This window comes from Cyanistes caeruleus, chromosome 24, assembly GCF_971803275.1.
Source record: "Cyanistes caeruleus chromosome 24, bCyaCae1.hap1.1, whole genome shotgun sequence".
Lineage (NCBI taxonomy): Eukaryota > Metazoa > Chordata > Aves > Passeriformes > Paridae > Cyanistes > Cyanistes caeruleus.
The window spans coordinates 6,120,581-6,145,407 of NC_141724.1; the positions used below are offsets into that span (position 1 = coordinate 6,120,581).

Sequence of the window (24,827 nt, forward strand, 5' to 3'; positions counted from 1 at the left end):
GTGACATAACTCCCCAGTCCTGAGGGGAGCCCCCGCAGCGCTCCCACTACCGCGGGTCCCTGGGAAGATCCCCCCTAGGTACGAAGAGCTGTGCAGTAATTGTCCCCTCCCGGTAATGGGGGTGTTTGAGAGATTGCCTCCTCCCGGTTCTCCCATTAACAGGTGAAGCCCCTGCCTGAGGAGCTTCCCCCCTGCCCCAGGCCCGCCAGTAATGGGGGGTCCTAAGGGGGTTCTCTTCAGCACTGAGGGCCGGCGAGGTAACTGTAAGTGAGCAGTAAGAGTTACTTAACTCCAGTAACAGGAGGGGATCCCCCCCACACACACCAGTGCCCCCAGTCCTGAGGGTCCCTGAGGTGAGCGCTACTCCAGAGCTCCCAGTCACAAAGGCCTTTAAGGCAGCTGGCTCCCCAGTGCTCCCAGTGACCAGGGCCTCTGAGTAAGCGTGTCCCCAGCTCTCCCAGGAACATGGATCTCCGAGGGAATTGCCCCCCAAGTCCTCCCTGTAATGCAAGTCCCTGAGGTAACTGTGCCCCATTTCGCCCTCCAGTCCTGCCGGTAAAGAGGGGCTCTGAGATAACTGCCCTTCCCAGTCATCCCAGTAAAGAGGGGCTCTGAGATAACTGCCCTTCCCAGTCATCCCAGTAAAGAGGGGCTCTGAGGGGATTCCCCCAGTCCTCCCAGTGGGGAGGGTCTCTAAGGCAATTGCCCCCCCAGTAAAAAGGGTTCTGGGGTGATTGCAGGTCCCCCCAGTGCTACCAGTAAGGAGGAACTCTGAGATAATTGCCCTGACGCACCTCCCTGTTGGAAACAATGGAACTTTTAAATAATAATTTTAGTTAATGGTTTTAATTAACTTTTAAATTAATTGCTTTAATTAGTCATAACCTATATATATAAACTATAAATAGTGTGTTATTTTTAAATTACTCTTTGCCAGCATTTACCAAACTTGCCATGAGCCACTTTCATAGGAACACAGATTGGGAAAAGTACTGAAATTGAAGTTTTGATAAACTAAGTCTGATATGTTTCAATGAGCAAAGCCTGGGAGAGAAGAACATATTGGTGAGGTTAGACATCTGGAATGCCGAATTTATGAACCACAAGGACATTTTGCAGAAACCTGAAGATAAAGAAGAGGCTAACAAAGACTCCATCTATGTGTTGAAAGTTCCTGCTTTCCAAAGATAGAAGACTAAAAAGATGGAGTAATTAACATAAGAAGTGGCAAATCAGTAACCAATAGAGGATAGAATAGTATTAAATGAAAGAGAATTATAATTATGGAATTTAGAACAAATTAAACATTTTTTTTTTCCCTAAAGATGTATAAACAGGTGAAAAATTTTGTATTTCCGTCTGTGTGGAGGCTGGAACTCTGTTGGCCACACACACCCCAGCCAAGGATAAAGTAATGCCACTGACACTGAAAAGACAGTGTTGGAGGGGTTTTTCTGATGATTTCAGAGGGTTTGGAACACTCCCAGGAGACACCCACTGAGCAGTGCCCAAGCACAGCCCACACCATGGGCTCCCAGAGCCACCCACACCTCTGTGACAGGAGCAGTGAGGGGTGACCAGCAGCTGAAAACTGTATTTGCTATTTTTTAGGGCTGAAATGAGTACTCAGAGCTTGCTGAAGGAGCGGTGCCACCCCATGGGGGAGGAAATGGTTCCAGGGGATCTGCAAAGGGAAATAGTGACTGGCAGCCCAGGGGCTGATGGTGATTTCGGGGCCTGTGTCCCCCTGAGGGCTTGTGCCCTCCTCATGTGGGGATTTGGGCACTGCCAGGATGTGCCTGGGAGTCCTGTCCAGTCTTGGATAAACTGGGCAGACTGGTGGAATCCTGCTCCCCTCCTTTGGGGTTTACACAGTGACCAAAGAGCCCAGCCCTGACCCGTTCTCCCTCAATGGCTCTGAACACTCCAGAATGCTGCATTCCCACTTGTGTCCCTTCCCTACAAAACTTCAGGAGAGGATTGGAAGGACAGTGAGATGTTTTCACAGGTGTGGTGTCAGCTCTTGGGCCTCCCTGGAGCAGGATAAAGCATGGAATATGGACAAATCCAAGAAATCCACATTGCTTCTGCTTCCCAGGCATGGCCAGGAGCTGATACATCCATAACATCCCTGCCTGACCCTATTTCTCTCAGCATTACTTAAGCACACAAAACCCATTTTATCAGCAAGGAACACATCTGATTGAGAAAACTGATCATCCCAAGCAGGAAAGGCCATTCCTTGACAGAAAGACTATTCCTAATCCATCTGTTCTTAAGGCAGCGTATATGAATTAATGTGGATGGCAGTTAATAAACCAGATCCTGGTGCTGCTGGCTGCACCCACCTCTCTACTCGAAAATGTTTTCCTTGGATTATCCTATTCATCATTGTTATTTGAGAACAGTATCACAGTATTATTTTTAAAAATTGAAGCTTGTCCTGGCTTAGAAAACTCCAGCACATAGAAAATAGATGAAATGTTCTTGGGATTGAAGGCAGTTGTTCCCGAGTCTGGCTGGTGGATCCAGCACACTCTGTCCTCCAGTGGGTTGGAGGTGTTTATGTGAGACCTGCCCATGGTCCTGCAGCAAAGATCCTGAGGATGTCCTTCCCAGAGAGAGGAAGGTGCTGCTCTGTGATGGTGCCACTGCTCCCAGTTGTTCCCAGTGGGGTCACAGAAAGTGACCTGGGTGAGGATTGCTGAGGGATCCCGGGTGCTGTGCCAGGGGCTGTGCTTCCAAGGCACCCACAGGAATTGTTTGTTAAGGATGCCCCTGTGCAGGGCACGATGATGGAGCAGGTTGGGCTTTTGGCTGCTCCTGCTGAAGTTCATGGATGCCCTCTCTCCCATTTATGATGCTGAAGACTATCCCCGAGGGGAGCCTGAGGTGACACATCTCATCCCCCAGGGCTCAGAGCTGAAGCGTGAGGAGGAGGCTGCGGCAGATCGAGCGTCACTGCTCGGCCCCATCGCTGCTGTGCACATGGTGGGGATGGGGACATGGGACACCCCACAGCCCAGGTCTGCTCCTGCCTCCCTCCCTCGGGGCTGGACGAGACCCTGGCGAGTCCTGCCCCCAGGAGAGTTCTGCCCATTCCAGGGTGATTCCAGAGAGAAACCTTCCCCACAAGAGTTTCCTGCTCCCAGAGGAGCATTTCTGCCCCCACCTCAGAGTTTCTGTCCTCCCGGGGGGATTCCTGCCCCCGAAGGAGGTTTCTGCCCTCTAGGAGAGTTCTCCTGGGGGGATTCCTGTCGCTCCTGAAAGTCTTCAACGCCCCAAGGGGGAACTCCTCTCCTTTCCGGGGGACCGTGTCCCCAGGGAGGTTCCTGTCCCCGCGAGGACCCCCGGCTCCCGCCTCGACCCCCGACCCCCGGGGGCGTGGCCTTGGGGGCGTGTCCGGGGGCGTGTCCAGGCGTGGCCGGTGACGCAGTGGGCGGGGCAGGGCGGGGCGGCAGCGGCGGCAGCGGCGGCTTCCAGCGACTTCGGCGGGCGGTGAGTGCGGGCGGGGCCGCGCTGCCCACGGGGGAGGCTCAGCCCCGCGCGGGGCCGCCCGGGGGGAGCTCTGCCCCCGTGACCCCCGTGGGGCTGCCCGGGGGTCCTCAGCCCCCCGCCTCCGGTGGGGCTCTACCCGTATTGCCTCCCCCGGGGATGCTCTGCTGCATCCCAAGAGGATGCTTGGCCTCCCCCGTGGAGATGCTCAACCCCCCGGTGGGGCTGGACACGGGGCTGTCTTCCCTTTCTGCCTCCTCCCGGGGATGCTCTGCCTTCCTCCCCCCCTCACCCCCCACCCCACTAGGGATGCTCCCCATTGCCCCCCGGGCGGGGCCGCAGTGGGGATGCTCAGCCCTGCCGTGCTCCGGGCGATGCTCTGGCCCCACCTGGCAGGGGCTGACCCGCTCCGGGGGGCTTCATCTCCCACCCCGTTACCCCTTGGAAGGGGTGTCTGAGTCAGGGTGTGCTGAGCTCCCCATTTCCCTTGGGTTGAGTCTGAGCCGGAGGGTGTCATTCTCACCCCGAGCTGGGTTGGAAGGGGGACTTGCTGTGCCCTGGCTTTATCCACAGACCGAGCATTTGGGCCAGGGTTGCTCCCCTCAATCCACTGGCCCCAGACCAGGGGTAGAGCTGGGGGGATCATCCCCACTGGGTGTGCCGGCAGGGGGGTGAAGTGTGGGCACATCCCCGATGCCGCATGGGGGGCAGGGAGAGGGCAGTTAAGGAGTAACCCAGGAGCGGGGAAAGGGGGCCTTGATTTTCAGTTGCTCTCTGCCCCTGGCAGCCCCCATATGCTCCCAAGCTGTCCCTTTGCATCCCCTCCCCCAGCTTCTACCTTAAACTGAGGTGAGGGCAGGAATGCTGGTGAGCCTGATCCTACCGTGGCCTTCTCCTGCTCCTCTGATTTTGCAGCGCTGTTTCCTCCCGCCTTCTTCAGTGCTGCCTCCAGTCCTGGAGCATCCACCCAGTGCCGAGCTCTGTGTCAGCCCCACTGAGCACCTGCCTGGTTCCAAGCTCTGGGCTAGACTGGCTCATGGATAGCACACAGATGCTCCTGGAGCTCAGCACCAGGTAAATGCCTGCCACGCTGGGCCAGCTCGGAACTGGGAAGATGGTCACGGACCTGGTTCAGCCTGAACATTGGCACATGTGCTCGGGGACACACCAGCAAAGCATCCAGGCAGCCTGGCTAGCTCCAGCTGTGCCCACACTGGTTCCCAGCCTCTGTTAGCTGGTGTCATCACAGCTGCTGGAAGCTGCCTCCAGACAGCACTGTTTACTCCTGAATAACCAGCCTTGAAGGACTTGTTTATCCCCTAAATTGCATCATTAGAGCAGCAGTTGGTTTAGGGAACTGGATTTTGTTAAAGCTGTGCAAACCCTTCTGGGGAGGCCCTGGTTTTGGCCAAATCAGGGTTGGCAAAGTGTTCATTGTACTTTGTTTACCACCATCTGCTGGACGCTGGAATGAGGTTCTGCTGGTGGGTTTGATATCACCAAGCCACTGTGTGAGCAGGAACTGGTCCAAAGGCAAGCGTGAGCTAGAGTTTGGGACCTGGATGAACGTGCCTGTGTGGTTTTGGGAGTTTTGTGGTGCTGCCCATGCAGCAAGATGTGGAAAGTTGGTGTCCTTGTGCCTCTGATGGTCTGAGAGTCTCAGGTACCCGTGCTCTTGGGGACATCATGGTGCACTGCTCCGTGCATGTGCTGGCTGGGGAACAGGACTGATCTCTAGGGACTTCCCTGGAGATTTGCTAGGGAGCCATCAGCTCAGGTGATGCTGTCACCTGCTGCTGTCCCCCTGGCACCCTGTGGTGCTCAGGTGCACAGGTGCCTTCCCAGCTTCAGCGCTTGCTCCTCCTGCAGCTCTTTCCCAGGAATCAGAGCAGAGGCTGTCTGGGACCGGTCACCAGCAGCAGGGTGGGGGTACCTCTGAATTGGCAGGTTCCTGAGACACCAGTGGTGGGACTGATGGACAGATCTGGCTTTCTGGAATGACCAGCTCAGCTGTGGCTTGGCAGATATGGGATTAAACATCTCATCCTGTGCAGCTTTGTGTCTTCATGGTGAGTGGGTCTTGCTCCTTACCAGTGGCTTGGTCCTCCTGTGCTTGGCAGCAGCTCCAGTGCAGATGCAGAGGGACTAGACATGCTGGAGATTTGGGTTCCTGCCTGTCTCAGCTGTCTCAAAAGACACGAGTGACTGTGAGTTGGTGGGTCCTGCTGTGCTGGGTGAGGATGCAGAGGTCCTGAGGCAGTGCTGAGAAAGAGCCTGACACTGTGCTGGAGCTGGAAGTTAACACTGGAGCTGGGAGAGGCATTCTTGGAGCCTCAAAGGGAGCTGAACTCAATTTGGGGCCCAACTGGGAGTGCCTCTGGAGGGCTGCACTCTGTGCCCATGGAGAGACATTGACATGGATGTCCATTCTCTGTCTGGGGAGTGCCATTTCAGGGTTTCCAGTAAGCCTGGAAGCAGAAGGATACTGTATTCTTTATCTAACCTTGAAACCTTAATTCACAATTAATTTCCTCCTAAAGAATGCTTTGGTGAACCAAATGGCTCCCAGAACTGAGCTGTGAGGTCTCTGAGTATTAAATGGAGTTAGAAGGCTGTTGGATCCACTGCCCAGCTTCCTCCCAGAGAGGTGTGAATGACAGCGCCCTCCTTACGGATGATTTCTGGGATGTGCCAAACACCAGGTGTGGGGTGACAGACCTGAGCCAGGCTGAGGGCTCTGCCGTGGGCCCTGCAGGTGGGTCCAAGCCTTGGCCAGGCTCCTGGGGGATGTGGCTGGGAGTTTTCAGTGCTTAAAGGCCTCCTCTGTGAGCAGACGAAAGACTTGGAGGTGGGTGCCTGTGTGGGTGTGCTCACATGGGCTGGCATTTGGGAGGGAGGAGAGAAAATATCACATGGAACAACTGCAGTGTTGGGGGACAGGTCTGCACTTGGGCCCATCTGGAGCAGAAGTTGTGGAAAATGATTCAAGGCTCTTTTCTAAAAAAAGTTGTGCTGATATAATTGGATTTTATTTCTGTTTGCTGTGTGGTCAAGCAGGCTGAAACCCTTGTGGGGACAGGGTAAAAGCCTTGTGTTCATTTGTAGGGTGAGAATGTCCTGAGGAATCAGGCTGAAAAAGCTGGGGCAGCTCAGCCTGCAGGAGAGGAGGTTGTGTGGAGACCCCACAACCCCTTCCAGGGTGTGAAGGGACTACAAGGAAGCTGGAGAGGGACTTTACATAAGGCAATGGAGTGACAGGACAAGAGGGTCCACACTGAAAGAGGAGAGATCTAGAGTAGATACTGGGAAGGAATTCCTCCTTGTGATGGTGGTGAGGCCCTGGCACAAGTTCCTCAGAGAAGCCATGATCCCTGGGATTGTCCATGGCCCGATTTGACAGGGCTTGGAGCAACCTGGGATTAGTAGGAGGTGTCCCTGCCCGTGGCATGGGGCTGGAATGAGCTGAGCTTTAAGGTCCCTTCCAGCCCATGTGGATTCTGTGGTTTTATGAATGAAGTGGCTGCTCATCTCTCTCTCATTTTTGTGCAAAGCTATGCCTTGAGCAGCCTTGCTGCCCTTCAGCCCTGGGCAGCACTGGCAGGCCAGTGACTCCCATCCCACAGGAGCATCTGGGAGCTGGATATCAAATCTTCTCCAAAAGCCACTGACCCTGTGTCTTCCACGTTGCCCTTCCTCAGCTGAATCTTCACCCTGCTGTTTTAACCAGCTCGTGGGTCGCTGTCTCCAGTTCTGTAATCCTGCAGGACTGATAAGGCTGGAATTTATCTGAAATGCAGATTTTTATTTTTTTTTTTCTGCTTCTGGTTTTCAGTTCCTGCCATGCTTCTCTTAGCAAGCACGAGGAGGTGCCGGCTGGGTGGCTGCCTTTAATTGCATTCAAAAATTAAAATAAGAAGACAAGTGGCAGATGAGAGCTGGTTCCCCCATCCTCCCGTCCGTGCCCAGCGGTTTCCAGGCGAGGGCAGATCTCGGGATGCTTTCTGCAGGGTGCCCGTGCCCTGCAGCCCCTGCCAAGCGCTGCTGCCGGCGGTCCCGGGGCAGAGCCGGGCCGGGGCCGAGCTCCTCCCGGGGACCTGAGGCCTTGGCAGAGCCACCGAGCGCTTCAAACAGCAGCAGGCAGGGAGGGAGGCTCCTCTGCCTGGACTCCACATCCCGCCTTCCAGAAAGAGCAGCATCCCTCCGCAGGCCAGGATGACACGGCTCGGAAGGGACCCTCTCTCGGAATTGTTGCCCGTGTGCCGGGTGCATGCATTGGAACTTCTCATTTCCACCCTTTCCTGGTGGAAATTCCTGGTGGAATTTTCTCTGCAATTCCAGATTCCCTCCTGGCCGTACCACGATATGATGTGCTGGGACAGGGCAAACACTCTGCAGCCGTGGGGTGCCCAGAGGGTCGATAGTTCAGAGGAAGGAGCTGGGCTGAACGTGGGGTGGCTGGAGCCTGGGAGAAGGGGATGGCTGACCCCAGCCCAACTCTCACCTTTTCAGAGTCTCATTAGAGCAGAGCATTCTCACTTGGATTTTCTCTTGCCAAAGCCCGGCCTTTCTGGTTCCAGAATTGGGAAGGTGTTCATAGCCTCACTGTGGCATTAACACAGGTGTCACAAACCTGATCTCAGGCTCTCGATCATGAGTTAAATATGCTTGGTGGTGGTGCCTAGAACTGCTCTGTGTGCAGACATTCCCAGTGCCGGGGCTGTGGGCACAGAGAGGGAAGATGGTCTTGTGCAAAGTCTGTAATCCACTTAATCTGCCCTGTAATTCAGTGTCTGGCAGCTGTAACTAAGTAGATGTGGGCTTCTTTCAAGCATCTCCCCCAAACTGTTTTCCAGAAAGGAGTCAAAAAATGTCCAGAGGTTATTTTTGGCTGTGGCTGATTTATTCACATGCTGATCAGCCAGGAGAGGAGTTATTCTGGTCCCACACTGCCCCACATAACACCAAGTGCCGTGTGCGGGTGTGGTTTCCCTGGGAGACACTGGGGGATGGCGCTCCTGTTTGCAGATGGAGCTCTCAGGAACCACCTTGGAGGCTCCGTGTCCTGTGAGCCCACTTGGGGTCCTCAAATGAGGCCAGAGCCGGGGGACGTGGGCTGTGTGCCCTCTCACCCTCTGTCCCTGGAGATAGACCTGAGCCCTGTGTCCTGGGGTGATGGGAGGCTCTGTGCCTCACAATTCCTGCTCCATCCTGAGGAGGACCCAGCTCACTTGGAGTCTCCCTGCATTACACCTGGATTTGGGGAGTGCAGGGAGCTCTTTCTGGGATCTTTTGGGCATGGTGTTGTTCCAAGGCTCAGGAAGGGCCACGGTGTCTGGGATGCTTTCTCTGCGGGATGTAGTAGCTCTGGTGCTCCTGGATTTTCCCTTCTGTGTTTGCTTTCCCTGGCATGCTGTGAAGCTGAGCTCCTACTCTTGGGAAGGGGTGGTGGGAGTGAAGTGTGAGGGTGGCACAGCCAAATCCTGCTTTTCTCCTGTATCTGCAGAAGGGAATGTTTCCCTGGGGCATTCCAGTGTGGCCACAGCTAGTTTCTGTCCATGGATTTGGATCTGTCAGAGTGGGAATCACTGGAACATAGTGCTGCTGGAGCCTTTGTCATGCCAGTGTGCTGGTGACATGTCTCCCACCCGGCTGAGATGGAATCACTGGTGGCTATGTCCCTGTGCAGAGATGCTGGCAGCAGTAGAGATCCTGTCCTTCCAGGTTGCTGTGGTACTGGAGCACCAGTTCCACTGATGTCCAGCCTGGATGCGCTGCTGGGTGGGCAAAAGGGACCCAATCCCCACATCTCCTGCAGCCAGGGCTGTATCTGGCAGCAGTTTGGGCTAAGGCAGGCTGGGGAGGGTTGAGAAGGCCATGTGGGGGTAGAGGAAGCCTCTGAAGGATCCACGGGGGTGTTGACCAACCCAAATTTTCAAGCTTTGCTGCTTGGAAAGCCTGGCTGTGCTAGAGAGTGGATAGGTGGAAGTTCTGGAGATTCCCTGTGCCTGTGGAGAGCTGCTGTCCATGTCCCTCCCCAGCACTGCAGCTCCTGGAAGCAGATGTGCTTTTACTAGGACATGAGCTGGAGTCTCAGGTCACTGCCAGTGTCCCTTGGAGAGCCTCCTTCCAGAGCCTTTCTGGGGCCTTGGGCTCTCCATGCACCATGTGCTCAATCACATGGCTTTACCCATTTTGACCCATCAGGCTTTAATTAGAGCCAGAAGACTCATCTCTCCTGACCTGAGCTGTCTTTCCTTTGATCCCAGATCCAGAAAGGGTTTGCTTTGCTGCTGTTACCTGTCTGACATCCAGATGTGCCACCCAGGGAGCAGCTTGTGTTTGATGGAGAGAGAATCTTCTCCTCAGCATCAAAACCTGGATGATAATCACTCAATTACAGCCAACACTTTGGGCTGCCATATTAAAAAAAGAGCATTTTTTTCTTGCTTTTCATCATCTGCTTCTAGTTAGTTTAGTTAGCAGACTTTCACAGTGGCCATTTTTGGAGTTGGCAGCCAGAGCATCCCTGCAAGCAGAACTGGCTTTTGTTACATGTGTCCTTCGTGTTTACTTGTTAATAGAAAAATTTTGTCTCCTGAACTGAGGCTGCTGTGAGCCCCAGCACTCCTGATAAGGGCCTGGCTCTCCGGGAGTGCCGGTGTTGCTTTCAAATCACACGTTGTCAATAAATCTCATTGCGAGTGCCCTGCAGCAAATGGCATCAGCCTGCACGGGGAGAGCTCTCCCACACGTCCTCCTGCTGCCTAAAAATACCAGCGCTTCAATTCTCCAGCGACTTGGTTATTGCACAGCCTCCATTCCTGCCTGAGATGCTGCTCATGGCTCGGTGCAGGACATCTGCTGCGCCCCCAGGGCTCACGCTCTGCCCTCCAGATCTGCCCTTTAGGTAACGCAGCAGCTGCACCAATTTGGGAGTAAATGGACATTCATTACCTTTGCTCTCCGTGCTGTGAGTTGTGTTCATAATCAGGGGCGTGGGGTCCAGGAGGGAAGTGATGACACCTTCTCTGGTGGCCACTGAGGGCCCAGCTCATTGAGGAGAGGATGAGTTTTGAGGACTTCATGTGGCATCAAGCAAAATACCCTCAAAACCCTCTGTTAACTCCCTGTGTGTATCCTGGGAGTCTGTTCCGTCCTCTTTGTAAATACACAATTTACCTTTCACATCTGGCTTTGAGATGTGGGATACAGAAAAGGTGGCCACCTGTTTTGCTTTGAGAGCCAAGTCTCTGTTCAGTGGGTGAATGCAGGGGGCTTGCTGATGTTTCCAGTTCACACAGGGCACTGGGCAGACTGGTGTGCAGGCAGCAGGCTCTTGTCTGCAGCAGCTTTCAACCTCCTGACCCTGCTGGCTTGTGGTGGAGCAGGAAGAGCTCATCACTTGAACTATGAATGAAGCCAAGGGCTGATGTCACTTGCTGTAATCTTGGGGGGAAGTGACAGTCTGGCTTTGTGGCACCGACAGGGATTCAGGAGCAGAGCTGATGGATGTGCAAACTGAAGTTAGCACAGCTGGGAAGTGCTGAGCTGTAAAACAGGAGTGATGCTCTAAAGGAATGTGTTTCTTTAGGAGACCTTGGACTGAAGGTATTTGGATTTTCCTGTCTCTGTCTCCATGTGATTGCCCTGTTTAGTGCTGGGAAGTTCATGAGAGGGCTGGAATGGAGCAGGCGCTGGAGGAACACACTCAAAGGCTGGCTGCTCCCTGGGAGCCCTACACCCTGCTGCAGCATGATCAGGCCATGGACACGAGCACTGACAGTTCCCCCAGTCTTGCAGAGAAAATTGTGTTCATTTTTGAGGCTGGAAGGGTGAGGAAACCGGTCACTAGCCCCACTGGCAGACACTGGCTGCTTGATTTCCTCCTCTCTCCACTGCAACTCAAAGGAAATCCAACGGCTAGAGAGATTCCAGGGAGGGCCTGTCACTGCCCCAGCCTGGAGACAAATGTCTCTGAGCCATCAGGAAGAGCCACCCTGGGCTGTCAGTGTGTCAGATGCTCCGTCACTCAGTGCCTGGACTGTCTCCTTCCTCTGGACTCCTCATGGGCTGCCCTGGGGTGTCTCAAGTTGCCAAAACCCTGGTGTGGGGAAGGAAGCAGGAGGATCTTCCCATGCTGCTGCCTGCACCTGGAGCTTTCTCTCTTTTCTCTTGGTGCAGGTGGAGAGTGCACACCAGGAGAGTGACTTTGGGCAGCTCCTGTGTGGTCATTCATGAGCTAGACATTTGTCTGTTCTCCCAAAAGAGAGTTTGCAGGATTTATCCCCAAATCATACAATCAAGGACTCATAGAATCATTAAGGTTGGAAAAGACTTCCAAGATCATCAAGTCCAACTTTTGACTTAATACCACTGTGGCCACTAAACCATGATCAGAAGCTGCTTGTAAGCCCCTGGTTTAACCAGTCCCCCAGGCAGCTGGGACCTTCATGCCCCCTCTGTCCATCATCCCCCCTGGCATGAATTGAGGCTGATCACACTGATACAGCTACTGAGTGCCCTTGCTGCTTCCCAAAACTTCTGAAAATATGAGAGGACTTCCAGGCCCAGGACAGGAGCTGTCCTGTGGGAGCAGGGCTGGGAGCAGGGAGGGAGCTGGGACGGGAGGAGGGCTGGGAGCAGGGCTGGGAGCAGGGCTGGGAGCAGGGATGGGAGCAGGGATGGGAGCAGGGATGGGAGCAGGGACGGGAGCAGGGATGGGTTCAGGGATGGGAGCAGGGATGGGTTCAGGGCTGGGAGCAGGGATGGGAGCAGGGATGGGAGCAGGGACGAGAGAAGGGACGGGAGCAGGGACGGGAGCAGGGACGGGTTCAGGGATGGGAGCAGGGACGGGTTCAGGGATGGGAGCAGGGATGGGTTCAGGGCTGGGAGCAGGGATGGGTTCAGGGATGGGTTCAGGGATGGGAGCAGGGATGGGAGCAGGGATGGGTTCAGGGCTGGGAGCAGGGATGGGTTCAGGGATGGGTTCAGGGCTGGGAGTAGGGATGGGAGCAGGGATGGGTTCAGGGCTGGGAGCAGGGATGGGCTTTGTGTCAGGCAGCGCCAGGAGTCCCTGGGGGTTCCCAGGGATGGGTGTTCCCTCCTGGGTGGTGCCAGCTGCTTTTCCACTCGGGGTTCTGGCAGCTGCATTCCCAGCCGTGCTGCAGGTGCCCCGGGGAAGCAGGAGCGTCCCTGTCTCTGTCCTGGAGTGGGCACAGCAGGGACGGCGTGGAAGGGGTGCCAGGAGGGTGGAATCAGTGCCTCTGGAAGGATATTTCAATACCCGGGGGGATTTCACTGTGTCGGTAGGAGATAGCCCGGGGCTGCTGTCACCTGCTGTGCTATCGCCCTCCTGGCAGGAACAGCCTCTCAGGACCCCAAATTTCTCACTGGTCACCCCAGGCACAGCTCTGGAGCTCAGCCCACCCCTGTAGTCACCAGCGTGGCTTTCAGAGCCATTCTCGGGTGGTTACTCCCTCACTTGTTCTCTGTCTGTTCAGCTTTCCCCATCTCATCCCCCTGTTCTCATCACTCATTATTTCTCTCCAGGTGAAGGCTTTTTAATAACAGCTGACATTTCAGCCATTTTTGAGTCATTTCCTTTCCTCTACTCCAATTTTCTTCATCTTCTTCATAACTAGGAAGCCTTTCTTTGTCCTTGGCCAGAGGGGAGGTGTCTGTTAGTGCCTCTCTTATCATATTCCAGGAGGTTTGATCGGGTTAATGAAAATCCTTCTGATGTTTCTGTGTGTCACTTCCACTCCCATCTTCTTTAGCCTGGTTTCTTAAGGAAATTAAACCAAAAGCCTTGTTGCATTGTGGCCTTTTCTGTCCCCCTGCTTGCTCTTGAGTGTGTTGGTCTCTGGTGGGGTGGAGAGCTTGGAATGCTCCAGGGTTTGTGATGGCTGCTGGAGAGGACAGAGCCAGGGGACACCCTGGAGGGGTTGGGGCACGGGGCCAGTGGTGCAGGGCTGAAGCTCATTGCCCAGAGAACAGGGCTGTAAATCCCACCAGGAATATGAGGAACGGCAGAGCTGCACCCCCAGCCCATGAGCTGGGATACCAGGCCACAGCACGGGGCTGTTTGTGCTGTGCAGCTGCTTTTCCTGAGCTCAGGAAGGGACCCAGAGGAGGATCCAGCCTCACAAATGCAGGGTTTGCCTGGGATTTGGGAGGCCTGGGCTGTGTTTGCAGGTGCAGACTCACACGTGGCTGTGCTCGAGGGCTTTTCCTGCAGCAGCAGGAGCTGCAGCTGCTTTAAGCTGATCTCCTGGAGTGTAAACTGCAGTGACAGGGGAGCCAGAGGAGATTTTCTGCTCCTTCCTGTGCTACAGCAGGGAGAGGCAGTAGAGCTTTTCCAGTGGCTGCTGCAAAATCTGGTTCATTTGGTAGGAATGTGGAGATTGTAGCAATGCTGGCGAGGGAAATCTTGGGGGTCCTGGGAGAAGCACGATGTGCAGTCAGGAGCTTGAATGTGTTAGTGGAAAAGGCCAAGGTGCTTCTTGGGGGGTCCTTGGAGCTTGTTGCCCTTTGCAGCAAGGGATGGAGCACCTCTTGAGAGTGTCCTCTCCTGTCCCAGCCCACCCTGGGGACAGGGACTGCCCCTTCCAGCTCAGAATATTTTGTGAGTCTGTGCCAGGCTGGGTAGGAGAGTTTGCTGGGAATTGGTGCAGCCTGGAGATGCTCTGCCCACCCCTCACAGTGAGGGAGCAATGAGCCTGGCAGTTCAGCTGGGGACTTCTCTCCTGTGCAGGTGAGTTCCTGCTCCTTGGCACCAAGTGTGCTGTAGAGCTGCACTCTGAAGCAGCTTTCCCCATTCCTTCACTTTGCATTTACCTCTGGTGTTTATTTTGGCAGCCAGTTCTGCTGATTTCTCTTGAACCAGCATTCCTCAGACCTGGAGCCTGGCTGAGCTCCAGTCCCTTGCCCAGTCCCAGTGCTGGAGGAGATTGGACTTGCCATTCCCACTTCCTGGTCCCCATTCCCTGTTTCCTGCCTGATCCCATCTCTCCTGTGCTCCCAAGGTGAGGAGCTTGCTGGGTGACACCCAGCACAAGGGCTGTAGTCTCTCAGTGGGTCCTCACCAGGTCCCCACAGGGTCCCTTCTGCTGGGGGATCCCCAAACTTGTGATCCCATTAGAGGGGGATGCACAGAGGTGGCTCCATGTCCCAGCTCATCCCACGTCCTTTTCACCTTGCTGACAAAGGCCTGGTGAGAGGACATGGTCACACATGCTGCAGCTCTTTGGGTGTGGTTTGCAGCAAGGTTTCCTGTCCAGCTGTGACAGACCTGGATAAACAGAGGAGAAGGGCTTGGCAGTGGTCCCTGCTTGTAGAGGTGCTTGCATGGTTCCTCTTTCCAGGAAGCGTTTTGGGCTTCCTTTGTTCTCTCCAGCCTCTCTTGTGATGGTGGTGAGGTGGGCTCTGTAATTGAGGAGATCTGAATAATCCACTGAGGAAGCTGCTAATTTGAAGACATGTCTGTAATAATTAAATCATTATCTGGAGGGAAGAGAGAGCAGATATCAAAACGGGGCTAATTAAAATCCAAGCCCAGGATGACTTGGGCTCTGGGCCAGAGCAGAGCAGAGTCTGTTGGGGATGTCTTCATGTGTAATTGCTTTTCAGAACATCAGTCCCCACCAGAAAACCCATCTGTTTCCCCTCAGGAGACTTGGATTGACCCAGAAACCCTCTTGCCTTGCCCTGGCCCATGTTCCCCAGACCAGACACAGCTGGAGGATGCCACATACATTGCAAAGGGCAGAGGAGATGGTGAGATCCAGCTTGGGAGGGTGTTTGGTTCTTGAGCTTCAGGAAATAGATTCCACCTTATCTCTGGAACATTTAGGCCCTTATCTCGTTTCAGCCCTCAGAACTGGCTGATGCTCTTCAGAAATCTCTGAGACCAAGGAGCAAGGTGGGCTGGGATCCATCCCTACTCTGTGTGGAAGGATTTGGACATGCAGAGGTGCCAAAGGGACCCAGTGCCTGGGAGGAAGGTGGCTCTGGCTGTAGGGAGAGATGAATCCTGTTCAGGTTCACTCCACATCTGGGCTGGGAGCACCCTGGGAGAGGCTGTATGGCCTCTGCTGGATGTGAGCCCAGCCCTGGAGCTCCTGTCATCTCTGAGCAGGTCCAGGCAGGTGAAGGTGGCTCTGCTGAGCTGAAAGATGGTCACCAACAACTGTGGTTGTGATGTTGGAGGGGAGAAAGGGCTTTTGGACAGCACCTCATGCTGTGCCATGAGGGTGGGAGATCTGCAGGGTGGCTGTTAATGTGCATTCCCAGAGCTTCTGGGAGCGCTTCCCTGTCAAGCCCTGAGTCCACCACCTTCTTCAGAGCCCACCATGTTCTTCAGCAGGACCAAGCACTCTGCAAAGGACAAGGCACACAGGTCCCACCTCCAGTCACAGACCAGCTGGATGCAGGGTAAATTCCATCCTTCTGAGCACCTGCACTGGGTGCATTCCTGCACCACGGAGGTGTTGCTGCTATGTCTTCATGGGCTGAAGGTCCTCTTGGGGTGGTGGCCAGATGGAGCCTGGCAGCAATCATCACTTGGGTGAGCTGGCCTGGAGTTGCTATATTTCGGCAGGGAAGAGATTGTAGATGTCCAAACCAGGCACCTCCCAGAGGTGCTGAAGATAAATTGGTGCATTTAGCCAGAGGAGACAAGGTGAGGGAGTTCTGTGTGAGGTGTTCACGTGTGGGCATCACTCAGCGAATGTCCCCGTATTGGCAGCACAGCTGAAGGTCACCTCGGGTGGGCTGGTGCCTGTAGGCAGCTCTGGCCCTGGGGAGGTGGGAGGAGACCACGGGAGGCTGGGCAGGGAGCTGCTTCTGCTTGGGTGAGCATCCCACCAGTCCTGACACATGCTGGGATTTCTGCTGTGCTGCCCTGCAGGGGCTGCAGCTCTGCAGCAGCACAGGCTGGCACTGCAGAGCGCTGGGGCTCAGGGACAGCCTGAACCCCCAACCAGTGCTGCTGGAGCTGGGCTCTGCCTGCTCCCACACCTGCAGGAACAGGTGCTGGGGGTGTACAGGCTCCAAAACTGGGGTAAAAGAGCCAGAAATGTAAAGCTGTATGCAGAAATGGTCACTAAATCCTCTGGAAAGTGTTGGCTCAGCTGCTGGGCTTGGGTTGTGTGTGGAGAGAGATTCCCAGCCCCACATATGTCCTTTTGCCTGGTGAGCTTTGATATGCTCTTGGCTTTTAACAGAGAGCACACAACATCCTCAGCTCAAGCAGCAGATGTTTTCCAAGGCCTTGGGATATCCCCTTTCCTTCACTCCCCTCCAAGGGAGTTTAAGGTGTCCTGGCCCCCACGTTTTTGAGTGTCCACAGGAGCAAACAGGGGGACCAGGCAGGAAATCATCCCTCCTGCAGCTCTTCCCACCAGTGGTGCAGCAGTGTGATTACCCCCATTTCATTCCTTTGAAAGCCTGCTGAGCTGCAGATATGTCCCTGCTCTCCTGGGGGTGTCTTAGGGATTGCTCAAATCCTGCTCTGACCTCCTGGGGTAGTTCAGGGGGTTGTTCCGGGGTTGGACAGGGCTTGGAGCAACCTGGGCTAGTGGAAGGTGTCCCTTGGCAGGGGGTGGAACAGGATGGGCTTAAAGGCCCCTTCCAACCCAATCCAGTCTGGGATACTGTGAACCCAGGGTATGCAGGAGCCTCCACAGTCCTGGGGGTGGCAGAGTGCTGTTCCCAGGGGCCTGGGGTTAAAGGATAAAACAGGTTGAGTGGTTTTTTGGGTGCCCTTTGGGGGGTGATGGACAGAAGCAGGGGGTCAGGCTCGATGATGCCATGGTTGGGGTCCTCCTTGGGTGAGCTGGGATGGCCATGGGAGCCTGTGGGTAGCATAGTGAGGAAAGGGCAGAGCTCCTGGGGCTCCTGTGCCAGGCAGGGCAGTGCCTGAGGACACCAAGGACACTTCATGGTGCCCAGCATTAGCTGGGCTCCACAGAGCTGACATTTTTGAGAGGGAGAATTAGAATTAGAATTAGAGAGAAATTAGAAATTGCATTGAATCCAGCCTGATGCTGGATTTTGAGAAGAAACATGCCCAGATGAGAGCTCTGCTGCCATGGGGGAGGGCTGCCACCCCTCTGCAAACCACCACACTCCCCACACTTGCTGGAGCAATTTGGTGTTGCTTCCATCTGTTTGAAGCTTTCCCTGTTTTCTCCAGTCCCCAAACAAGGGAAGCAATGGTGGGACATGGTGTTTCCTCTGCTCCCTTTCTTGGCTCATCCCGTGCTGAGTGAAGCCCTCAGGGGTAGAGCTCCATGTTGGATCCAACACAGCTCGTCACATTCATGCAAACCTTGATTTATTCTTCCTGATCTTTTCCAGTACTTGGGATTTCTGGAGGGAACTGGACTTTTATATCACTTATATCTTCCTTGTGGCCTATATCCAGGAGGAATGAGCTCCAGATGGAGTTTTTCCATGCATGGCTATTTTTGAGGTACTTTCTGTGGTTCCTCTGATGCTTAATAAGAGCTGAGTGAATCCCACAATTCAGCTAGAGAGGAACATTCCTTCCTTTAGATTTTCCTTCTAAAGCACAGCATCTCCAGGCCCTCCACCTCACTGGTGCAGTGAATGGACATCAGGATCCTCCCCTGCATCAGGAGTTGGGATGTGCAGGGAAGAGACTCCAGCAGAAAGTCCTTCTTGCATGAAACAAGGTTTAAAATGCCAGACAGGAGTAGGATGAGTCCTTCCTGCAGCACTGTGGCTCTGGCTGTGCTGGGTGTACTGGGTGTGCCAGGTGGGCTTTGGCTGGGGCTCACTTTGGGGGCTCACTTTGCAGCTGAAGGGTGTGGGATGAAGATGTGACCCTGCTCAGTATGGATTTAGACAGAGCAGACAGGGCTCCAGTGCCTGAGCCTTGCCCCCAGCCACCCTGTAATGTCACTGTCCTCAGATGTCCCCGCACTGCTGCTCCTGCCGGGTCCTGTTGCTGTCAGGGATGAGACGTCGGGAGCTGACACCGCCTTGGGCCCCCTGGGAACGGCACCGGGCTCATTCCAGCCTGGGCTGGGGGTGGATGGGGCTGTGTCTCCATCTCCAGCTCTGCCTGCTCCTTGCTGGGGTTCATCCCCCCCTTCCAAACCAGGGGGGACAGCCAAAGTGCCAAAGGAGCCTGGTTTGGCAAGGGAGAGCTGTGCTTGTGTGTGCTTGAGGGTGCTTGGGGGGAAGAGCAGGTTTCATCAGATTTAAATCAGATTTAACCCCACGGTCCTGACTTGGCCTTTATGGGTCTGAGCACCCACGTGTCCCAGCAGGGGTGGAGATGCTTGTGGTGAATCCTATGAGGTTTCCTTGCCAGACATTGCAGAGCTGTCCCAGTGCTAGGTCTGCTCATCCTCAAAGCCTGAGTGTCCAGAACTGAGAATCCCACTGATGTCCCACCACTGCAGCTGGGCAAAAGCTCTTTAGGAGCTATTTGTGCTATCAGCAAAGGGATTAAATACTTGCTGAAGTCCCTTGGTGCAGACAAGGAACAACAGAAGGGATGAAAACAGAGGGGAATCTTCCCCACCCCCCATCACCTGAGTTACTGAAGCCATCCAGTCACCTCTGCTGGGGTCATCCAGTGCCCCAGCCATGATGTCACCACTCTCCTGCAGCAGGAAGGACTGAAACCTTCTGTGTTTTCAGAGGCTGGAGGAAAGGGGAGCCCTACCTCAATTGTCTGCAGGTGGCACGGGGAGCACAAGGGGAAGTTGGGGCGCAGTGTCTCTGCTGTTGTCTCTGTTTGTGTGCTGGGGTTGGTGGTGGTGGATTGCTGAGCTTTGGAGATCTCCCGGGACCATTGGTGTTCCCTTGCAGGTTGTGGTGCCTGCAAAACCCCAAAGTGTGGTGCAGGGATGTGAGCCTGCTGTGGTCCAACCTGGAGCCAGCAGCACTGGACACATCCCTGCTCTGTCCACTGTGGCTTTCAACACCCTCTAACACTTCCCAAATTTCACTGAAAGTCCCATCCGCCTTTTTCCTGACTCCAAAGTCCCTCCCTGGGCTCTTCCTCAACCCCACTCATAATTTAGAGTCTGGTGAAGGATGGTTGGACAGGGCTTGGAGCATCCTGGTCTTGTGGAAGGTGTCCCTGCCCATGGCAGGGGGTGGAACTGGTTGAGCTTTTAAGGTCCCTTTCAGTGACCATTCCACCATTCCAAACCATTCCATGATTCTGTGGTGGCAGAACGCTGGAGACCTGCCAGGACAGGGAGTGGGGTTTTGCTCTGGGCCCTGGGGAGCTCACTGAGCCGCTTCCCCTTTCTGCCAGTCATGGAGTTGGTGGCCAAAAGTGACACTGGGAACTGGGCAGGTGTGCAGCTGATGTGTGGGACTGGTTATCACTGCTGGGGCTCCTGGCAGGGAGGGCCTTGTGAGGCTGTGGAAGAGGTTCCAGCGGGGTGGGTGGTGCAGGGGAAGCTCTGGATCTTGGGCAGAGCAGGCATGGGAGCTCCTCAGGTGCTCGTGGGCTCTGCCCTGGGGTTCCTGTCAAGCAGCAGCCTCCCCTGTGCCCTGGGCTGGGCTGGGTGTGGTGCCAGGGCCCTGCTGGGTGAACAGGAACCTCTGCAGCTTTGGCAGGGCTTGCATGCACCCGTGGCACAGATTTCCTCAGCCCCCTTGGAGCTGGTGACTCTTCCCTCCTCGCTGAATAAATTAGCAGCACAAGTGCTCACGGGGTGTGACTAAAGCAGGGCAGGCGCTGGTTTAGCAGCGAGGGGGAGGCCCCTGGCTCCAGCCCGACAGGCTCCCAGATGAGATAACTCCTCAGCAGAAGTGTCACGGGGGTGGGAGGGATGTACCTGTGGCAAAACCTCTATGAAATCATGGAAAATCACCAGCCATGCCTCTGTGTCTCAGCAAGGACTGAAGCTGTGCCCTGCTTGTGGGGAAACTGAGGCACAAAGCCTCACTTTCCCAAAGGTAAGGGGACTTTGCAGTGATGCCCCCTCTGTGACAAACACAGGATTTTCTCTCAATGGTTATGGATCGCTTCCTTGTGCCTTGTTCCCTGTCAGAGGAGTCTGCATCCACCTTGGGCTGGGAAGCAGTCTGATTGCTGGGATGGATCCCAGTGCTGCCTTCCCAGGGGAGTCACCCAGGGGCTGCTTCTGTAGGGATTGCATTTCCTTCTGCTGCTGCTCAAAGTAACCTTCCTTGAGAGAGAAATCAGGACTCTGAACACCTCAACATGAGGAACAGCTTCTTTCCATGGAGGAGGGCAAAGCACCAGCACAGCTGCCTGGGGAGGGTGTGGAGTCTCCCCTTGGAGACATTCCAAACTCTCCTGAGTGTGTCCCTGTGTCACCTGCTTGGCTTTGGCCCTGCCTTGGGAGGGGATTGGACTAGATGTTCTCCAGAGGTCCTTTCCAAGCCCAGCTATTCTGGGATTCCGTGACTTCAGCCTAACAGAGCCAAGGACAGGGGGTTTGGTTGCAAAGTTATGGAACAAAAGGATGGGTGAGCCATGTGTACACACAGCAGAGCAGCAACTGGAAAAGGAAATGGTTGTAACCAGAATTCTGGTTTTGTATGTGAGTTTGGTGGCTGCTGGAACCCCTCATTGTCCCTGTGGATGGATCTGAATACAGACCACATCCTGGAAGAGGGATGTGAGCTTGGTCTCATGGATCAGGTGCATCCATCTCCTCCCTTCCAGGGCACAGGGTGGTTTTCCAACCTCTCATGCACCAAAAGAATTGGGATTTCTTCAGGATTTCCACAGTCCTGTCTTTCAGTGATGCAGGTGGAGATGCAGGTGACTGGAGTGGGGTGTGATTATGGGATTTGGTTTGTGTTTTTGCTGGTTTGGGTGAACCCTCATGCCAACTGGGGCAGCTGTGAAATCCAGCTCGTGTTCCAGCAGCCACATTCCTGTGCTCCTCCAGAACGCTCCCTGTGCTTCCACATGGGCTCCTGGGATCCTCAGGGCTCCAGCAGCATCCTCAGACCTGTGGTGCTCTCTCCTCCCACTTGTGTCTTTGGCTGTTGCAAACCCAGGGATGGAGTCTCAAGGTGAGCCTGGGCTTCCTGAATCTCTTGGCCAGGCGTGGGGGTTCCTCTTGTCAGAGGGGTCATCGAGGCTGGAGCCCCTCCAAGGCCCATTTCTGTCTGTCACATCACCCCAAAGTGCAAGGGCAGGAGGTTGGTGTGGCTTTCCTCCAGCAGTTCTGCCCTTGGCACATTCCTCTTTGGAATTCCCTGAGATGCCACCTTTCTCTGGGGCTAGGGCAGGACATGTGGCCCACTTTGGAAACAGGGAAACTGAGTCAGGACCCCCGACACGACCCCCACAACACCTCCCAAGGTGACAGAGTCCTGTAGATTCCTCTGAGTGTCAGTGTGACCACGTCTGGCTGCCAGCCCTGGGGGGTTCAGCCCTCTCCTCTCCCCAGCACAGATTTTGGCTCCTCGTCTGACGAGGTTTTGCTGAGGAACAATTGTGTCTCTGCACAATGAGGAGCAGGTGGCTGTCTGAAAATACCCTCTGGAAGTGGTGTGTAATGCCTCCCCTCCCACTGGGAAGTATAAATACCAGTGCAATGCTAGCATTTACTGCTCCCTGCAAAGAAACTGGCAGATCTGGACATTCTTCCTTGTGGATTCTCCTCTGCTTTAGTAACTTGGAGTGAGCAAGGGTTGAGGTAGGAACTGCTTCATGGCTTTGGAGCAAGTCTTTGGGGCAGAAGTGTGTCGTTTAAGGTAAGATATGGGAGTGGCTGCCCTTTATTGCTTGCAGTGTCCCCTGTCCCCACCCTTTAGGGGTTCCCAGGGCTTCCCAGCACCTGAGACAGCTCCAAACCCCGGACACACTGTCCAAATGTCCTGTTCTGCCACTGCTGCATCTCCAACAGGTGGACATTGTCCCCTTGGGGGAAAAGGACACACTGCTGCAGGTGTGGGGACCCCAGGAGACCTCCCAGACCTGGATGAGAGAGGAGACAACGCTGCATCTTTTCTCAGGTCTCCCTGCATTCCCAGCTCCGATCTCGGCAAATCCATCTCACCTTTTGGAGTGGGAATACAATCCTCTGCTGCTAAAACCTGGCACCTTATTTGCAGCCAGAATGCCTCATTTCCCTTGTTATCCCTGGGTGTCCTGGCCATGCCCCTGGCACCAGGCAGGGACCATCTGTGAGTTCCCTGCCAGCGCTGGGGCTGCATTAGGGAATGTGGGAGCACTGGCACCATATGGGCCCCATGGAAAACTGCATCTTCCTTGTCCCCCTCAGGGGGCTGCAGGTCCCAAGACGCCACAGCGTATCCTGGGAATAAATGCAGGGACTTGGGAGAAAAGCTGGGATGAGGCTGTATCTGCTGATTGGTTTTCTTCATGGAAAGCAGATTTTTCCCCAGGAATTACCCAGGATGGAGAAGTCAGGATGCTCCCACTCATGGCAGGACTGCTCCAGTCCAGGCTGGTAAAACTAGGAAACCTTTGGAGTGTGTGGAAAGGAGTCAGTGCCTGGGCACAGGGATGGAGAGAGAGGGAAGCTTGGAGAGCGGCCCTCGGGGTCTGTGGGGCTGTCCAGAGGGATTCAATAGCTCCTGGCACATATGGAACTCAGCTGGTGTCTGCTTTGGATATTTTGGCATGAGCAGCACTGCTCCTGAGGTCTCAGGGCACCTGGGAGGGGAAATCCCAGCCCATGACCTACAGGAGCATGTGGCAAGGACTGCTCCAAGACTTGCTGCAGGTGAACATCCTACACCTGGATAAGCGATTTCTGCTGTCAAGCCAGGGCTCTTCAGCATCCCCTTTGTCTTGTATGCAGAACAGGCTCCCTTTTCCCAACTCTAATTACCACATCTCTCTCTGAGGGTAAGAGAAATGGGCTCTGTGGCTTGGTAGGGATGGTGAGGATGTTCCCACTCTGTTTCCCACTGGTCAGCGGGTCACTGCTGACCTTTCTGGGGTAGGCAAAGGAGGATTGGTGGTTCAACATGTCCTGGCTGCTTCCAAGTGGTGTCTGACCTCAGTGAGGTGGGCAGGACTTGTGCTGGGATGTGGCTGTGTCTGCAGGGGCAGTGTCTGGGATCAGCCTGCTAGGAGTGCCAGGATGTGACACTTGGAGCCTGTCCTGGGGTCACATTTAGTGCAGTATCATGCATTAAAAAAGTTCCTGAAGGGTAAAACTGGCAGCAAAAGGGCATCAGGCTCTGATCCCTCCTGGATGTGGCAGGGAGGGGTCAGTGTGGGTGCTGGACCCTGAGTTTGGACGGAGGGGAGGCTGTTCCTGTGCCTGGAGTGAGGGGTGCTGGGGTGGGCTCTGCCACCCCAACCCTGCACTTCCGAGGCTAAGGTGGGCAGCCTTAGAGGATTTCCCAGGAGCAGGAAAGATCATAGTGACATTTTTATGGGATGATCAGTCTCTGAGAGCTTGTTGCCTCCCAGGAGCGTGTGAAAGCCTCTCTGCCAGCTGCCTGCTGTGTGATGGTCCTGCTGACAGAGCCACCAAAGCTTTCTCTTCCTCTTGTCAGGATGGGAGTGGAGCTGTTCAGAGAGGAAACACGAGGCTGTCTCTGTCCTCTGTGTGTGGGTAAAGCTGTGGGTGCTTCTCCCCCTCCCTGGGAAGGAAAAGCCAGGCTGCTCTCTGGGACCCAGCATCCCATGGGCAGCCTGACTCACAGCTGAGCTGTGCTGAGCGAGGCAGCAGCTCCAGGGCAGAAACCCCTTCTGAGCTGCTCCACATCTGGTCACCATGGTGGGGAGGTGGCCTCTCTGAGCAGGCAGCGTGTGACCGTGCTGGTTTCCATCCCAAAAATGGGGGAAAGCGTGGTTTTGGGGTGGAGGGGGGAGGGATAGTAAAGCAAGCACGTTTTCCCTGGCAAGAGACCTGCTCCAGCAAGCCTGTGCCTGGCAGCCCCACAGGACTAAAAATACCCAGCAAGGGCTGGAGCTGTGCAGTGTCTGTTTGCTCAGCTCCCAGCTGTCTCCTCGCAGCCTCACGGTTCTACCCAATGATTATCCCAGCACTTAAGGCCCTCTAAAGCCAGGCAGGAGCGTTTAGGGAATTCTCCCAGAGACCTGTGAAAGGCTGAGATTGACAGGCACTAATTGGGAGTAAGCTCAGGCCCTTCTGACCCCCAGTAGCAAAGAGCTGCTCTGGCTGTGCCCTCGCTGCTGCTGCTGCAGTCCCAGCAGAGTGTGGGGGTGGCTGGGCTGTCACCCACACTGATGTCCCCAAGGTCCTTCAAAGTGACCGCTGGCATGTGTGGGTTTGCCTGGGAGCTTTGCTGGGTAGGGACAGACTCTGTGTGTGCTCCCTCCAGCCAGGCTTCACCTGGAAACAGGTGAGATTCTCTTG

General features: G+C 55.0%; 1 protein-coding gene and 1 long non-coding RNA gene across 3 annotated transcripts in view; both read left to right on the top strand.

The window, feature by feature from the left end:
- Positions 1-11: 11 nt before the first annotated feature.
- Positions 12-1,334, top strand: LOC111946040 (uncharacterized). Of its 2 annotated transcripts, XR_002871920.2 has the most exons (3): positions 12-78; positions 163-263; positions 938-1,334. It is a non-coding gene; the product is annotated as an uncharacterized LOC111946040 (long non-coding RNA). The 2 variants fall into 2 exon arrangements; XR_015278946.1 differs by lacking the exon at positions 163-263.
- Positions 1,335-3,416: 2,082 nt separating this feature from the next.
- PPFIA4 (PPFI scaffold protein A4) overlaps positions 3,417-24,827 on the top strand; it is a 56,401-nt gene continuing 34,990 nt past the window's right edge. The window contains exon 1 of the mRNA XM_086861557.1: positions 3,417-3,498. The gene's annotated coding sequence lies outside the window, so the exon portion shown is untranslated. The remainder of the gene's footprint in view (positions 3,499-24,827) is intronic.